This window comes from Cryptomeria japonica, chromosome 8 (assembly GCF_030272615.1).
Source record: "Cryptomeria japonica chromosome 8, Sugi_1.0, whole genome shotgun sequence".
NCBI classification, from domain to species: domain Eukaryota; kingdom Viridiplantae; phylum Streptophyta; class Pinopsida; order Cupressales; family Cupressaceae; genus Cryptomeria; species Cryptomeria japonica.
The window spans coordinates 82,250,821-82,269,831 of record NC_081412.1 but is presented as its reverse complement, the minus strand read 5'-3'; the positions used below and the strand labels follow the sequence as shown (position 1 = coordinate 82,269,831).

The 19,011-nt window shown below is 37.0% G+C and overlaps 2 non-coding genes across 2 annotated transcripts; both read left to right on the top strand.

Moving 5' to 3' along the window:
- The first annotated feature begins 10,166 nt into the window (after window positions 1–10,166).
- Window positions 10,167–10,256, top strand: LOC131038472 (small nucleolar RNA Z43). The gene has a single exon (XR_009104492.1). It is a non-coding gene; the product is annotated as a small nucleolar RNA Z43 (small nucleolar RNA).
- A 101-nt stretch (window positions 10,257–10,357) lies between these two features.
- Window positions 10,358–10,438, top strand: LOC131038473 (small nucleolar RNA U83). Its single transcript, XR_009104493.1, has one exon. It is a non-coding gene; the product is annotated as a small nucleolar RNA U83 (small nucleolar RNA).
- The last annotated feature ends 8,573 nt before the right edge of the window (window positions 10,439–19,011 follow it).

Here is a 19,011-nt window from a genome sequence, read left to right as displayed (position 1 = left end):
TTTGAGAATTTTTCTTTGGAAGCAGATCTGGGGTTTTAGATTTTTTATGTACCTAGGGTTTGACCTTTTTTTTCTAAGCATTTTGGGCCTAAACGAACCTCACCATCGTGCTCAAAAGGCCCGAAAACCCCTACAAGTCATATAAAATTTGACCTATTTTGGTTCCTGAGCCTCTGGGTGAATTTTTTTCTCAGATCCAGGCCATACGGCCCTGGCATGCAGATCAAGAAAAAAAAAATGTAATTTTTTTTTTCCTTTTTATAGCATGCAGGCTGGAATTTTGATTTTTTGAAAAAAATCTTCAAAAAAAATTAAAAAATCAAAATAGGGCACAAGAATTTTTTTTTTGCAAAAAAAAAGGGTTTTGGGGGGGCCCTCATGGTACGCAGGGTACCGTGGGGCCCCTGCCTTGTTGCAGGCTCTGTCGTCCGGCCCCTTGTCAGCCTTGGGCCCCGCGCCACTGGCTCTTTCCGGCCCCCTGCGCTCCGGCCTCTGGCCCCCTTCACCGGCTCCTCGGCCCCCACCGGCTTCAACCGCCGCAGCTACTAGCCCCGCCACCACACTGGCCCGCCACCGCCTGTAGCCCCCGGCCTCCGCCTCCCTACAGCCCCTGCCGCCTGCGGCCCCTAGCTCCCCGGGCATCACTTGGCCCCCAGCTCCCCGGTCGCTGCCCGGCCTCCCGCCGCCGCCCAGAACCACCACCAAGCTACCGGGGAGACACCACCTCACCATCGGGCCACCACCAGGCTGCTACCGGAGCGCCGCTCCCTGGCCACCTCCGCCCAGACAAGCTACCAGACTCCCTTTTTTGGCTTTTTTGGGGGGGGTTTGGTTTTTTGGCCCTATCTTGGGCATACAGAGTCATTTTTTCAAAAACAAATAGGCGTCGGAAAGCTGGTTCCAAGGCCAACCTCATGGTGTTGGTAATTTTTTCCAATTTTTTTGTTTGACTATGTTTTTTTGTAGTCAAAGTGAGGTCTCTTTTTTGCACTCTGGGAGACGTAGAATGAGCATTTTGAAAACTTTATATTTTCGAAAAGCTTGTGTTGTGTACTTTCTAGAAATATGAGTTTTTTTCCAGATTCTACTCCATGCATATTTTATTCAACTTTTTTTTTCTTTTCAGCACTCTGGTGGATATCGTGGTTGTTTTAGGTCCTGGGATCTCTTTTCTGAGTAGGGTGTCTCTGTTTTGATTCTCATTTCTATTTTCAGTCTTCTTATCATTGTAGCTTGTATTTATGCAAACGCACTGAGATAAAGTGCCATCATGCATTGTTTACTTGGAATCTTGCATATCTTGTGTCTCGTTGTACATGCACTATTGATCAAGTGCCATGAGGGGGTTGATGTTTGCCTATTGTTTGCCATCTTCCTTTGTCCAGTGAGTGTTCCTTCCATGACATTCGCCTCATGATGATGTGTCTCAGCACCTTTGATGTTCTTGGTTCTTCGTCATGCAGTTGTTTTTGGCTGTCCTTTTCAGTGTTCCTGTCCCTCTCCCACTTTCGCATTATGGGGAGGTTTATCTTGTTGGTTCTACTACTTTCATGGTTTGATTGATCAGCTCTTCAGGCTTTGGTTTCTCATGCCATCTGTATCTTCGATTTCAGTTGTTTTTGCCTTGTTTTCCTCTTGATTCGAGTAGTGTCATTTGAGGGCACTCATGTAGATTACAGTCTTCTCTACCTGGTCATGTTCTAGTTCAGTGGATGTTCTTCAGATCGGCAGTTATTTTTCGACAGAGTTTGCAGGTTCTTCATGCTCCAGTGGTGTTCTTTTCCATCTCTTTTTGGAGTAGAGTTTTGTTCCCACGCGGTTTTCTCTATTTCTCCAGTTCATAGAGATTTCATTGTTTTTGGGTACCTGATCAGGCCTTGTTGCCGGGACTCATCTTTATTGCTTTCAGTAGTTGTTCTAGGTTTTAGCTTCTCCCTAAGTCTATCTTAAGGGGGGGTGTTAGAGTATTCGGGTATTTACTTGATTAATTAAACAATATTTGTTTGATTATTTAAGTTCTCTTTATCTCTTTTACACTTAAGCTAACTTTAGGTGCATATAATTAATTATTTAATTGATTATTATGTGCTAACCTAGGTTTTCCCTTTTAGGGTTTCTTGACCTATTAAAGGTTGAGTTCTTTCTTTTCATTGTATGAAGAAGGATTATTATTGACAATACATTTTGGAGATTATTGAGCTCTCATCTTTTGGAGCATATTTTTCCTGTGTATTCTTTCCTTCTGTGATTTGCTTCCTTGCTTCTCCTTGTAACAGGTTTTTCAGCTTGCAAAGATTATTTGGGCTCCTGTGGTGTTGTATTTTCTCAACTCCTATAAAATAAACAAAGCTTTTAGACCAGTTTATAAGCCGACCAGTAGCCTCTCCATAGATATCCAAAGCTTTTTTTAGTCTTCTAGCGTCCTTCACAATGGCTTTTCCCATTATTATAGAATCATCAATGAATTGCTAATGAGAGCGTATTTGATCTACCGAAGAAGCTTTCAAACTACAAAACTCCCTTTTCTCAACCAGCTTTCCAATACATCTCCCCAAACATTCCGCCATGATGATAAAGATCACTGGAGATAAGGGGGTCCCCTTGCCTGAGACCTCTCGAGGCTTTAAAGAAAGGAGAGGGGGAGCCATTCATTCATTATAGTTTGATTGAAATGCATTCAGGTTATGAGTTCGAGTTTGCAAAATTAGTTGATACCATGCACTTAAGATAAAAATAGGTGACTCCATGCACTTTTCTTTAATCTTCTCGAGATTTTTATTTAGAAAAAGCCTTTTCAATGCAATTGAACCTCTTTCCTCAAGAAAAGCTTTGAGTTTTAATTTTAGAGAAAATGATTAATTCAATTTAATTGCTTTTCTGATATTTCTCAAGTTATCTCAATTTTAGAAAAAGAAATATCTTAAGTTTGATTTCTTCTCTCAATTTAATTCTATTCTTTTGTTTTCAATTTAACTCTTTCTTTTTACAGATTAATTCCTATTTTTGTGATTTAATCTCCTTTTCTAAATTAATTCCTCTTTTTGTAAATTAAATGGCAAATTTATTTATTAATTAAATATGCTAAGACATTTAATTAAATAAATAGGATAATTGATTAAAACAATTTATTTGGAATAATTAATTAAATATTTAATTAATATAGAGTAATTAATTTGCCATGTAACATTAATGATTGAAGAATTAATTAATTAGGTGCTCAAGGTTGATTTGATTGCCTTTGGTTAGGACCTTGGTGATGTTGTCGAGATTAGGGGCCCATGGTTTAGGTGACCATTTTTAGGGTATTACAAATTTAACCTCTAAATTTATGTAATAAACAATCAGATTTAATATAATAAATCAGAAGTAAGCATGAAAGAAGTTGGGTTCACCAAAATGTGATGGATGAAAATGGAATCAGGTAGTATTAGGACCTAACTCCACTTTCATTCATACATTGGAATATGAAAGCACCTAAAGGAGTGGTTCTCTTTGACTAACTCTCGTGAAAGAGAATAAAGGAATACTTTTAAGGTTTCTATTCCTTTGTTGTTATGAAAGGGAATGTTCTAAATATAGAAGGATGTGAAACTATGCAAAGAAGATGAATCCAAGTAACTAAAACAATAAGACAATAGACTGATAACTTGATAGAACTAAGACAACAAGTACAAATCTAAGAATAGAATTTTGTTGTGCACCTGTGACCAAAATCCGAGCTTAAATTGGAAGGACCAAGGTGTTGGGTGCCCTGGTCCTAAAGATTGGGTTGAGCTGCAAACTAAGGGGATGAAATATGAGACCGCTTGAGAGCTTCCTACAAAATTTGAGGTTGACTTAGGAGGACCAGGGCGGTGGGCGCTCCAGTCCAAGCACTTTCTGCTGAAATTTGGTTGAATGCTTTATCTGTAGGTCTTTATGCTATTATGATATTCCCACCTCCACTAGATACCTATAACTGCACACAAGAAGGAAAGAAAGGGGGTTGTGGATAGGGGTTTTCCTTGGGTCAAACCCCGGGTTTGGAATTAACCCTAATTGAAATAGAAATTGATGCAATGCTCTTAGGATAAGTCCTCCATGTGTTGATACAATAACATGATAAATCACATAAAATCCATCATGAAATCATAATATGAAGATGTCTTGATGTGATTTGTTGCTCCTTGAATTAGATATGCTCTTGAAGAAGCATAACTGCTCTTGAATTGATGATAATGTTTGCAAGAGATAAGATTATAAAAATGAATTGAGAGGGATATATAGGGATTTCGTAATTAAAATCACCTTTAGGTCAACTTAGAATTAATAAAAATTGACACAAAGTGGTATTTGAATATTATAATACAACCATATTAAGGTCCTGAAATTTGAGAGAAAAAGTACGGGATTAGAATGCTAGCATTCTAGTTTGACCAACATTTTTCCAATTTTCTATGGATGAGAGATATCATGATTGTAAAGTCAAATCCAACATGGTAGGTCAATCCAAGGTGTTTAGATATGCGAAAATATGCTTTGAAGATTGAACTTAGGACATTATTAGGATTAATTAAAATAAAATAAAAGGGGTGCGCCTAGGGTTAAGGGCCCAATTTTATGATATGTGAAATATTGAGAAAGGACTTTATATTTAATTAAATTAATAATTGAATGCCTAAAGGATCCTTACAAAGGCAATAGGACACACTAAGGCGGGTGCTAACCTGCACGTGGAATCAAAGAACCCTAGTTAGGGGTGTACAATTTATGATGCTACAACTACAACATAAAATCCAAGAGAAACCACTTGGGTGAACTTCCTCTTTTTAGAAATCGTTTCCTTCAACCATGATGAATAAATTGTAGAAACCATTTGGGGTTTGAAAAATAAGGAAGAGTAACAAGACGTATGGGGGTAACATTTATGGTAGTGTCATCTCCCATAGTGATTTATTGTGGTGAGGATGGGAGCTATAAGGTGGAGAAGCTAGTGTTTGGGGAAAAAAGGATGAACTTATGTTGAAGGAGGGAGTGGAGGCTAAGGGGGAGAAGGATTGAAAATAACAAGTTGTGTTCCAACGTTACTGGGTATTTGGGGGTTTTCCTCAATATTTTTCCTCGCTAGGGTTGGTGGGGTTTTGATATCAATATTTCTTCTAGGTTTTTAGTTTCCTCCACAACAAGTACTCTTTGAATTTTATTTTTCTTCGATCTTCCTCATCACCTTCTCCCATTGCACTTGTCATTGACTTGGTGGTATATACTTGAATGAAAATTCTTGAGAGGAAGATCCTTCTACCTATTTAATCATTATTTATTATGTTGCTTAGTAGATGATTTTATAATTTCATGCCAATAATCTTTCCACCAATCCACCTATTCATCTTTTGGATCATAAATAGCATTCACTCACAAATATCTTTAACTTCTTTATCAATTTAATTGAGGGGTGGGAGTAGTTGTACTTGGACGCTCAACACAAAATATATCCTATTCTCTCTCGAATAAGGAAACCTTGTATGCCTTTTGACTATCCTTGAACAAGATAACCCAATAATTTTGGGTCTTGATTGTGCTTAGGATAACTTAGTGATGATGTGATTTGTTGGTAATCACAAAGAGACTCAAACAAATTAAAAATAAAGAGCAAAAGGATATGATTTATAGAGAACCTAGTGATAATGATGGTAATGGATAATGTTGTAGATAGACAAACTCCTTCTTAACCAAAGATAAATTCACAATGCCACATAAATAGTGTGATCTTCAAAGGGAAATGAAATATTTTCAGATCATGAACATTGATTTACATACCCAACTCTAGTGCAATCAAAACAAACATCCACAATTGAACTAATAGAAATAATAGGCTTAGACTAACCATACACAAATATTTATAGTTAGCAAATCTCCAATGGTATGAACTAGAAATCAATCAGATCTATCCTCACACTTCACCATTAAAACCATTGAACTTCGACTAATTTGATGAAAGAAACCATGCAAAGTAGGGTAAGACAATTAGTAAAACACCATACTTCAATGCTTTATTCATTTTCTTTAACTACTGGTACAACAATCCATGTTCGATGATTCGTACTCTACTCCTAAATCTACTTGCTAGCTACTGATACTTCTAATTTCTAACCTATTACAATGAGAGAGGCACTAGCCTTTTATAGATTTTACATTTTGAATAAATGGCCAAGATTAAATCCATTCAATGGCCCAAAATTACCCTCTAGAAACCCTAACAACTTTTAGTTAATGATCTCAACCACTTTCCAAATGCCCCCACTACAAGACAAAATGATAGCTTGGCAAAATAATAACTTTTGTCACAAAAGACAAAGTTGATAGCTAGATAAATAACTAACTTTTGGCCTTTCTTGTATTGTATTAAATTGGGCCCAAAAGTTGTCATTTTACAATAAGTCATATTTTAGCCATCAATTTTTTGTAGCTCCTCACCGTCTTCCAGATTTCTAGAAATGGCATTATTTGGCTTTCTACACTGTGGTAGTGATATTTCATCTTCATCTCTATGACACGTTCACCCTACAACTGTGTGGTGTGTTCATCGATATCTTCACGTGTTTACGTAATTCTTAATTTCTGTGAGCATGCTACCCTCGATCCTCTTTGGGAAGACATCATCTTGAAGATTTTGACCTTGACTTTGTCCTCATTTTGTCTTAGTAAGATCCTCTAGCACACTCAAAAACAATATCTTGAAGGCTTGAAGGGTTTAGCCTTTTCTACAAACCGCTTCTTCGCTATGATCACATGCTTTCGATCCTTCACCCTTTTAGGTCCTTTTGATGATATCCATCCTGCATAGACAAGTAACTTCAAGGATCAATCACATTTCCATGATACTCAATCATTCACCCCTCTCACCTTATTACCATCACATTCATTTCTATGCATCATAATTCATTCTTTCATTTATTCCCCAAAGGATCTTACTTAGTTGGAAATCGACTTGATAGGCCCATTTAGGAACCTTATTTTCTACACAAATCCATTGGAGGATCAACCCCTTGTGATGTAAATGAAATATTTCACCTTATTGAACAACATTTTGAATTCATGTCTCATGAACTAAGACCTAAGAAGCTCATTTTGGCTTCGGGAAAGTGATCAAGAAATCAAATTCGGAGCTCTAAGAAACATCAAAGCTCGAACTTGAGAGGCAAACTACAAATTCAGACCTAGGAAAACCTTTCGGATTAACATGATGAGATCAAGTCTTGGAGACATTTTGAGTTGTGAATTCAGTGCATGGAAGGATTTTAGGAATTGAGCCTTATTCCAAATTTGACTACAACTACCGAATTTGGGGATGAAGTGGCAAGTTTATGCCTCAAAACTCGGTACTAGGAATGCTTTTAGGATTAGAGACCAAATTTGGTGCTAGGACAAGATTTAAGGTTAGTGCTTTATCCCCCTTTGATTGCAAAATCCAAATCTAGGAGAAAACTCAGTGTTGGGAACACTTTTGGAAACAATGTTTACTTCTTCTCTGACTGTGATCACCAAATTTGGAGAATTTAGGCAAAAACTTGGTGATAGGAGGACCTTCAAGATTAAGGTGCATAATTCAACGTTTATGCCCATGAACTTCTTCCCAAAACTTTTTATAATTCTCACAAGGTCAAATTTGGCTTGGATTAGATATGGAACGTCATGGAGAATTTCTGTTTTGAGACTTTCAATTTGTGGAACCAACAAATTCAGTGTTAACACAACTTTTAGGAGTAGCTTAGACCTTAAAAACATTCTCAAAGCTACAAATTCAGACCTAGGAGGAGTCCTAGAAATAGCCCTTATTCCTATTTGGGTTGCAATCACCGATTTTGGGAGAGACACTTGAATCATGGGGCAAAATTTGCTGTTAGGAAGACAATTTGAAATAATAAGGTCTATTCCTGCCTTTTGTGCAAGTACCAAATTTTAGGAGTTTTGGGCAGATTTTTGGTGGTAGGAAGACATTTTGGAATAAGACTTAGTCTAATTTTGTGTCCCAACACCGAATTTGAAGAGAGACATTGACTTAACAGAGTTTTGAAATTCCTAAATTCCTTCTTACCACTGAATTTTGGAAAAAGGATGAAGATTGACCTTTGCTCAAACTTGATTCCAGCTCAAACTTGGATTATGGATTGAACCCTTGGAACCTGAAAGAATGCTTAAACTCAAGACTCAGATTTGGAATCGTTATAGAGTTGCAAACTTGGACTTGGGAGGAATATAAGATTAAGCCCTATCTTGATTTGATTGGAAGCACCAAATTTGGAATCAAAACTCTATTTCTCTCTACTCTCTCGTCATTCACTTTGTTTTTCTCATGTTTGGACTTCACTCTATGCTTCCTCACTTGTCTCTAGGATGTAATGCAAGTAGCCCCAAGGCAACACTATCTTAATTTCAAACCTAACGAGAGTTCCTAATACCCTATAGTTCCATGTCCAAATTTGATAGTGACTTCCTCAAAGTCATTCTAGCCGAAGCCCTATTCTTCTATTCCGATTCTCTATGCCTGGATGATGTATTTTGGCCTAGGCTTTATACTCCTCTCAATCATTAGGAGATTGATTTGATGCAAGACCTCTCTATATCCTTTCTAAAAGACAAATTTGCTACAAAACACCAATGAAGCTAGCAAGATAGAGGGGGTCCCTGTTGGAGATGGGATGCGTGTGTGAAAGACAATAGAAGTAAATATTAGATTAATTATAATTTCATTTTCCTTTTGATTCAAAGAAGAATTTTAATGAAACTTCTAATCTACTTGCAAGAAAAACACACAAAGCAATCTAAATCTAATTTACCCAAAAAAAGCAATGATGAATCTAAGAAGGGCAAGTAGGTTAAGAAGAGCACAAACAAGGGTGGAGGATACTTGAAGGATGGTACTAGAACATAGGGAGACTTCCATTAAGATGCAAATGGTTGCAATGAGATATACACAAGTCATGTGGGCCGCAAGTCGAACCACCAAATCACAATTGGACATGCATGTTGATCCATGCAATTTTGGGTGCTTACAAAATCACTATACATTATGAAGAGGTATGCGAAGCACAAAATGGATAAGTAGTCAAAGAGTGACAATATGGAGTTGAAATGGCTCAAGTTTGTTAAGTACTAGAGGCTCAAACAGTAGAAATTGAGAAGAATGATGAAAAATTATATTTGGAAGGTTACTCCCAACCCTCCTCACAAGGAGATAGAATGTGACACTAACAAAGGGAGACAAAACATTAAAAAACTAGTAATTAATGTGTATATGAATGCAAAATTGAAGGGTAAAAATGATGGTATGATTTTGAGGATAACACTCAATGAAAGAAGAGAGATGGAATGAAGAAGAAGGGTTTGTGAAGTATTCTAATACTGGAAGCGAGGATGGTGAGCAAGGAAACAAAACCTAAAGCAAAAGCCCTATGCAATCTCAATGTAGCATGGAGATTCTATTACTTGGTTAATGTATATTTAGTTACAGTTGAGAAACAAAACCTAAATTAGAACCCTACACAATCTCATGGTAGCATGAAGTTTAAACCACTCAATTGACATCTATTTAGATAAAGTCTTGATAGGCTGGAAAGATGACTAAGTTATAGTGGTAGATTCCCTAATTAACATTAGATGAATAGTCATTCATGAATAAAATTATATTAAAAATCTTTTAAAAATAACCCACCTAACAATGTAAAAGTTGTTTTAAAGTGTAAGATAATTTTTTTTGCGAGTAATTATGCTCTAAATAATTTTGACAAAATAGATACCCCTCACTCCATTGCTCTTTAGGAAATAAGTTTCTATCTAAGACTAATAAACAGATCTGATTAAAAAACAAATCTTATGAAAGACACGATCCCTCCACTAAAAAAATCCCATACGACTGCCCCTACATAAGAAACCTACCAGCAGTTATTAGAAAAGGGCATTAAAAATATTCAAGCCGGGGAAGACGCGGCGTTGATCATTGGGAAGAAAAAATAAAGAAAAATCTAAAGCAAATCTAATTCTATGCTCAAACCCTAACCCTAATAGATCAGCTTTATAAATCAAGGTCTCTGGAATCATTAAACATAATCGATGGAGGCGAGGGTTTTCTGTAATAATAGTATTATTAGGTTTGTTTTGTTTTGGTATCTCTGTGAAGGAAGCAATGAGGGCAATGATGAATTACTAAAGGTCTCGTTCGGCGTAATGGCTAAAAACCTTGACGACGACTCTTATATCACCACCCATAATCAGAGCCCTTTTGTTCGATCTCTACGAGGTTACCATTTCTCTTTTCCTTGATGGCTTTAAATAGTTTTCATTGTTTCTGATTTTCGATGAGCTTGTTTTGAGTGAGATTTGTCTATGATGATTGTATTGGATGATATTAAGCTGACCCATTGTGGATGATTAAAGCTTATACTGCCTTCCTTCTGAGACAAATGTCTTCGTTGTTTTCGTTTCATTGTAACGGGGAATATGATTGTTTTTTCTGCATGTTAGGGTTTGTCTGAAATTTTACTGCCATTTTCGGTATGGTGGTCTAGTTTTAGCTGATGGGTTGTTTGTGAAGGAGCCTTATATATGGCACTAAGTCTCCATGATACTATTTTATTGGGGTTTGCATGGTTAGTCGTGATCTGTTTCCTTTTTGGGGGGGTTTTTTAATGGCATTTCAACACCATTTTCATTGATCAATTTTACACTAAGATACTCACCTTATTCGAAAGGAATGAGGGAAACCCTTATTTTCCTGGATTTAAACCTATGTATTCTAATTTTGATTAATGTAAAAGAATAGTATGGATGTTATTGACTCCCTCTGATTTGAATGATTCATAACGAGAGTATGGAAGACGAAGTTTTTTAGGTGGGTATGGTGGGTTTTTGTTTTGGATGATACTTGAAGCCTATTCAAGATCCGCAAAAGATTGTGTCAAGGTAGTCGGAGTGGGTGGTAAGGGCAAAGCGTTTGTCATTATAAAGCTTTTCCCTGAACCACCCATTCCACCTGCCTTAAACACACGTAAAATCTTCAAGAAGCGAGTCAAGAACCTCTTTTGGAACAGAAGAGGCATTTAATATTGAGTTGACCATTGAAAGCGGTGTCGGTGTGTTATCCAACTAGAGGCTCAACCATGGGAGTACTGGTTTGGCTGTCGTCAGGTCTTTGAACATTGGAAGGTATGCGTTATACAACTCAACGAAGCCTGTACTGTTTAGTTACCTAAAATGCTATCAGAATTCGCAAAATCCTTATTTGCTAGAAATTATGTGGTTATTTATCATTTTATTATGTGGTTATTTATCATTTTATTATGATAATGATATGTAAACGTGTTTCCTAGTGTTTTATTCACTTTGAGAATTGTTTATAATTGAAAGTGCGCTGTTATCTCGGAAACAGGTAAGTTAATTTATTACTTTGATAATTCAAACAAATGAATTTAGTACTTTTGCACACCAGGCCTTGTTACTAGAAAGTTTTTATGATAGCGGGTTTAATTCCTCTGATCAAGAGTTAGATATATCAGATCATAATGTATGAAACCATGAAATAATGATTTTCAGGTTGGAGGTGATGTTACATCTGTTTTATCTCTGAAATTTGATGAGGATACTTCAGAGGCTGTTTCTGATCCAATCTTTTGATATTGTTTCTCAATTTTATTTTCTGCCTACGAGTTGAGTTTGTTTTCTCTGTATACCACATACATCTCAGATAATGTTTTGCATTTCTGCTTTGAAATATGTGTAAGTAATTTGTTCATGATTTTTGATTAAATCTTAAGAATATGATATTAACGAGGGGTTTATTTTATTATATAAATTAATCAAAAAATGAATTTAAATATTTAGAATAAAGAAATATTTGTTCATGATTTTTGATTAAATCTTAAGAATATAATATTAATGAGGGGTTTATTTTATTATATAAATTAATCAAAAAATGAATTTAAATATTTAGAATAAAGAAATATAAGCTTGGATTTTTAAATGAAAATTTGAAAATATGACGAGTGTCCCATTTAATGCTCTAAGGGCAAATCTGTAATTAGATTATTAAATAATTAAAATATAAATATTTTTAGAAGATATTAACAATTAATATTTGGAATAAACCAAGGCGAATTGTGAAGAAACACAATTTAACTAATATTTAATGGCTATGTTACACTAGGGAGCCTTTTAGTACATGATAGAAATAGGGAGTCTTTTAGTACATAATAGAGATAGAGCAGTGATATGAGGAGATTGAATTTAGTGATTAGCTTCTAAGGTGTTTTGCCAAGAAACACAATTTAATTGACAATCTATCATTCAACACATTAGTCATAATTAACTAATATTCAAGGTCTATATTACACTAGGGAGTCTTTTAGTACATAATAGAAATAGGAGATATGAAGAGATTGAATTTAGGGATTAGCTACTAAGGTGTTTTGCCAAGAAACACAATTTAATTAACAATCATTCAACATATTAGCCATAATTTGTGAAACAAATTCACAAATAATTATTTTTCAACCTATAGAGCACTCTCTTTCAACACCATGCAAAATAGCTAGGGCCTTCACAAGTCATTCAAATGTTATCTCTTGTAAATGAAAAAAGAATTCTACATTTCCATTGCCAATTTATGTTTGACTAGGATCTTAGATGACCCTTCAAAAATCACACCCTTTAGAGGAGGGAATCAAGCTCCTCTCTAAAAATCACATTGCTGAAATTTTGTAGTAATATTTCTCCACACAAAGAAGCTACCCTTCTTAGGTCCTTGAAAAAATTTTCAAGTCCTTTCTAACCAAATTTTATTGATAATATAATAATAAAAGTTGACTTGAGAATCCAAGTAGTCTGGAGTCGTCTTTGATGGAGGGTGACCTAGGCTCTCCCAAAACTTAACCAAAGTGGTAGGGTTAATGCCTGCATAGTTTCATGCTCCCCACCAAAGATGTCAAATCTCCCTCGAATAAGGAAGAAGGGAGAAAAGACGTGAAAAAACTTTCTTCACTATTTTGCAAAGAGCACAAATCTACAAGCCATGAAACCCTACCAAAGAAAAAAATGCATTTAGGCCAAGATATTCCAAACTTGATTCCACTCACCCCTTACCTTGGAGCATTTTGTTACAAGCAATTGAAAATTTGCCCTTTGGATCACTACTACAATCCAAAACATCTCAACCATCAAGGGCACTACAAAGTCGACTAGCTAAAATCTTAGCTAGTTCTTGTTGATCCTCCTCAAATCCCTCAATGAGTGTCTTTCCAACAAGTAACTACCAACTATGTTGATCTTCAAATCCCTCAAATGACCATCTTTCCAACAAGTAACTTCCAACTATGTTGATCTTCAAATCCCTCATTGAGTGCCTTTCCAGCAAGTAACTTCCAACTATGTTGATCTTCAAATCCCTCATTGAGTGGTTGAGCTTGGTAGTTTTGAAAGTCAGCCACCCTAAACCAATTGGTCTCATTGAAACAATTGCATAAGGATTGGAGATGAGGAAGTTGATCAACGATTGGGGAAGGCCATCCCAAGGATCATTCCAATACCTCTATTGTGGATGAAGAGACCCTTTTTGATGAGTTTTGCCACTCTTTTAAGAGTGTACCAAATCATGGAGCCCTTCCCCTCCAAACTACATCGAGGATCATATACACTATTAACTCCTTTGAGGTACTTTTTGAGTGAATTTTAGTCGTCTTGATTTTGACACGAACACCATATCTAGTACAACTATAGGCGTAAGGCCCAAACCTCCTCACGTTGGTCTACACGCTAAATCCCTTCTAACCAAACTCCATTTAGAAGCAAGAAAATTTCTTGACCAAAAAAACTGACAGGAGAGAGCATCAAACTTTGTCACAAAGTTTGAGGGGGCAACTTGTGCAAAACATCTATAAATAAGGAGAGCTTGAACCATTGACTTTTGAAGAGTCAATCTACCAGCAAATGAAAGCCACCTACAAGTCCATTTTTTTGCAATTTTTCCAGAATCTCTTGCCAAAACTCTCTCAAATTCCACCTTTGTTGGGTGATCCACCTCCAATGAAATATTGAAATATTCTATTATTTCTCTTGCCTATCTCTACCTACCTTTGTATCTGGCCTTGTCCTTATTCCTCATTGTCAATTCCTCTTTTTGATGAATCAACTTCTTACAAGGATAGAATCGATTGAATGACCAAAATAGTGGGAATCAATTTGTTACTCTTAAAGTTGGATCTCTTTTTCCAAGCTCTCTCATTGTCAATTCCTCTTTTTGATGAATCTACTTCTTACAAGGATGGAATCGATTTGATAACCAAAATAGTGGGAATCAATTTGTTACTCTTAAGAGTTGGATCTCTTTCTCCAAGCTCTCCCTAACAAATATCTAAATTACTTGTTGAAGACCTCGTGAGGGAGAATCCATTTTATCCCCTTAAGAATTTCATGTTAAGAAGTTAATAGTAACTTCCTCTTAATTTTCACTTCTATTTAACTTTCTCTCCAATTCTTATTGGAAAGATGGTTAGCTCAAAACCGCATTATTTTTTTAAGAGTAGATCCCAATAAAAATTGTGCTGTGCGTACACTTTTTCTAAGGAAGATTTGTTGGAGTTTTTTTAGAGTAGATCCTAATAAAAATATTGTGGTGAGTATGCTTCTTGTAAGGAAGATTCGAGTACACCTTTTCAAAGGAAGATTTGTTGGAGTTTTTAGAATAGGTCCCAATAAAAATAGTGTGTTGAGTATACTTTTTCTAAGGAAGATTTGTTGGTTTTTTTTCCATTTATGCCTACAAAGATTCATCATCTCAAATCAAATTATGCGGAATATTATGGGAGTTATTGAGCCATGGTTGACAAAAGAGATTCTCATATTCATCATTTCTCTACTTGGTCTAATTCGGAAGAGGGTGACCTGGTCTAATTGAGAAGAGGGTGATTTAACAAAACTTAGTTTACCTGGTCTAATTGAGAAGAGGGTGATTAAACAAAACTTAGTTTACCTGGTCTTAATTGAGATGAGGGTGATTTAACAAAACTTAGTCATCTTGATAGATTTTATATAGCTAATTATCTTTACATAACATCTCAATTAAAGTTGAAGTTGCCTCTCTCCTAGATAACCTCATAATTGCATAACCTTAACCTCTTTATTGCCTTGCATTTCTTATAGACATATGGAATGATGATCGTAGACTTTTACAAAATGCAAGTTGGTTACAATGGTGAAATGATGATATTATTTGTTTCACTAGTTTCTTGAGATCTTATAGGATAAGAATGGCTAGACAAAGATCTAAAATTGAAGAAACCTTAAGATACCAATTTCGAAAAAGCTAAGCCCTTTTAAATATAACACTTAACAATTTTCTGCAACGTGTTATTGTTGTTAAACCAATGTTTAGAAGATGTAACTTTTGCAAAGGCTGATCTAAATATCCAGAGGGGAACAATCACAACAATCTTGACAACAAATTTATCCTTTTTAGTATCAACATATGTTTATTGTTCTTGTTGAAGGTGATTATTATTGAAGACATTATTGGAAATTGCATTCCTAATAAGATCATTAACAAACCTACTTAGATTTTGAGGGTCGCTTCTTGAAGGTGGACAAGGTCACATCATCTATGAACCATTCCACCTTTGCTCACATCTTAGTTGATATTGACATCTCCTCACCTCTTTTGGGGGATGTGGTTCTCATGGGTGGGAATAAGCCTTAGACACAACCTTTGGATTTTGAGGGCCTCCTCTTTTGCTGTCGGAAATGCTTTTTCACAGGTCACTTGGCTTCAAAATGTTCCATTTCGCGTCATAAAGGTGTTGCTACCTAGTGGAAAGATGCTATTGTTGATAATTTGACCATTTTTGCTTTTGATGTTGAGAAGCTTCTTGTTACTGCTGATGCTACAATTGATGCCACTGTTGTGACTCATACTGTTGCAACACCTTCTGCTCTTGAGGATTTGCAGCCTCTTTCTACTTCCACTAGCACTGCTTCCCTTCGACAACCTATCACCGTTTCACAGTTACTTGACGTGACCCTTCAACAACACTTATCGCTGCGACTAATTGTAACCTTGTGGAGTCACTCTCATTTGATCTTTCTCTTGATAATCCTAATGATTGTATCGTCTGGACTATGGGTTCGTAGCAGGCAGGAAGGAGAGGTTCTCCTCCCTTGCCCAAACCCCTCCTGATCATGGTTCGGGTGTTTCTACCCCTCCCTGATCATGGTTCGGGTGTTTCTACCCCTCCTTGAGTTGGTTTGGGGTTGTTCTTAGTTTGACAGGCTTTCATGTCAACACCCTTGTTTTGCTGCTTTTAATATAAAAAACAAACCTACTTAGATTGCATGCTCACTCTAGAAGAGTTTGATCTTGTTGTGAGGGATATGGCTGACTCAAAAAGAGTCTTGCAATGGATGGTTTACATAGAATTTAACAAAAGAATGTGGCCTTTAATTAGGGAGGATTACTATGAGGCCTATAAAGAAGCCTTATCAAAAAGATCCTTGGTTTTTGTATCAATTAAGGGTTTATTAAACTAATTCGTAAAACAAAAATTGAGAACATTACATTTAAATATGTAGATTTATTATTCTTCTTAATACCTCTTACAAGGTTTAGATTTATAGGAGGAAGATTCATACTATAGATAAATTGGTGTTGGCATTGTAATTTGCAAAATGGGCACAATTAGTCAAGATTACCTCAAAGCTTATGATAAAATTAGATGGTGTTTGACTCGAAAGATGTTTAAATGGTTAGGTTTTAGTCCTAAGTTTAGTTAACATTCAAACTCCTCTTCGTTGATTGATAAGACAAGGCCTTTTAGCTCCCTTCTTATATGTTCTCATTGCTGATGCTCTTAGATGCCTTTTAAATTGTGTGAAACAACAAAAACACAGATGGTATTTCTCTTTTGTAGTGTGTTGATAACTGCACAATGGAAATTCAACAATCATGGTGTTATTTTAAGATACCTTGGCATCCCCTTTGAGATAGTTATCATTATTTGATATGTGGAAATGCTTCATCAACAAACTAAAAAGTAAGCTAAATCTTTGGTCATACAAATTTCTTTTAATGGTTGTACACTTGCTTATGTTTGATGTCCCTTTGAGAATGATTCTATAATGATAATGAGATTTCAAATTTGATCATTTGTGTTGTATTTGTTTTTTTATTAAAAAACAATGTTAACTAGGGCATCCACCCTTTACATAATCCATGACTATCAACAGAACAAAAATACAAAAATTACTAGGCAGGTGAAGAAGGCTTGCAGAAACATCACAAACTCAACCCAAATCAAGGGGGGGTAGAGCCAAGTTTGGAGGAGAGACTGGGGGGAAGGGGGGTCCTCCTCTTCCGTCATCGATGAACCACTGTCCAAACGATAAAATCATTAGGGTCCTCGAGTTGCAAATCATCAGGAAGAGAATCAATAGAAGGCGTCCCTTTGAGGGTATCCGTAGGTTGTAAGGAGGTAGCAAAAGATTAACAGGAGTTGCATCAGGGTAGGTCGAAGATTGTACAAGATTTAGGGGAGCCGCAAAGATTCTTGGCGAGGCTCCAAGTGGTGACCCCTCACTCGTACCGTCAGAGAGCTCTTCCAAAGCATAAACCATTAAATGGTCTAAAGTAGCATAGCATCCTTCCACCAAGTGGGGACTCCACGTTGACGCAAAAACAAGCAATCTAAGGCCAGGTGGCCAGCGGTGAAGCATTTTCGACAACAGAAAGGGAGGCCCTCAAAATCAAGCGGTTGCATCCAAGGTTGATCCCCCACCATGAGGACCACATCACTAGGGAGTGGTGAAGCAATATCAATGTCAACCAAAATACGGGCAAAAGTGGAATGACCCATAAAGGAGGTGTCATTGTCCACCATCAAAAAGCGAACAATAGAGTTGCCAATAGCCTTGTAACAAGACTACTCCCAAAAATGAAGGGGGGATTTGAAAGGCAAACCCATACTGGACGCACATTAAGTGGTTCAGTGAGAGGGTTGAAGGCAATAGTCTAGGGTTTTATTAAGAGGGGGTGGACATCCTAGGCCCACACCTTTCCCAGAATCAATTCCCTATCCTCCGAGGAGGTGAATGAGGCGATGAAGAAACCTTTAGCACAAGGAAACAGTTCAATGTTGTAAGCAACCAAGGGTTTCCAAGAGTCACTTACCCAGCGATGGAGATCTGGAAGAGATGGCCAAAACCAAGAGAATCTGCACAAGGGCATAGCACCGATAAAACCCAATGTTATCCACCACATCCTGCCCACACACAATCACAGGGGATGTCTTGGTACAAGGGGGGATGAACACCATTGGAAGAGGGAGTCGTAGAACGAGCAACTCAGGCGAACCTACTTTTTCCATAGGCGGGGGCAAAAGAGCATCCGAAGTGTGTTTACTTGGTACAAGGGGGGATGAACACCATTGGAAGAGGGAGCCGCAAAACGAGCAACTCAGGCGAACCTACTTTTTCCATAGGTGGGGGCAAAGGAGCATCCGAAGTGTGTTTACTAAGCATGGCCACCGCACCATAGGCCAAAGCAAAGGCCATCAAACCCATGGGATTCACAGGCGTCGCAATAGCGCTAGGAGAGGCGACTAGAGTGGGATCCCTAGACTAGATAGAAGCACCCACCGCAACCACTGAAGCGGGAGGGGGTGGACCAGACGAGGAGGGAAGGGAAGAGTTCAAACCAAAGGAGGCGAGAGAGTCGTTGGGAGAAAGAGCCATGTTGTTCACATGATCTTTACCTGATTTGGAGGATTGTTGTAGGTGTTTGAACTTGAGGATATTCTCTTCCCCAATGATTGCTTGATGTAATAAATTTGTACTCGCTTCCTCTAATTGTTCCCTTTATGTGATCTTCTAGGTTTTTATTGTCCCCCTTTCCTTTTTATTATATCTTGATCGCTCCATAGAGGGGTGTCGAAGTTATTGTAACTTCAAAAGTGGACACAACCCCTTTGTTAATCACAATCTTTCATTGTTGTCTCC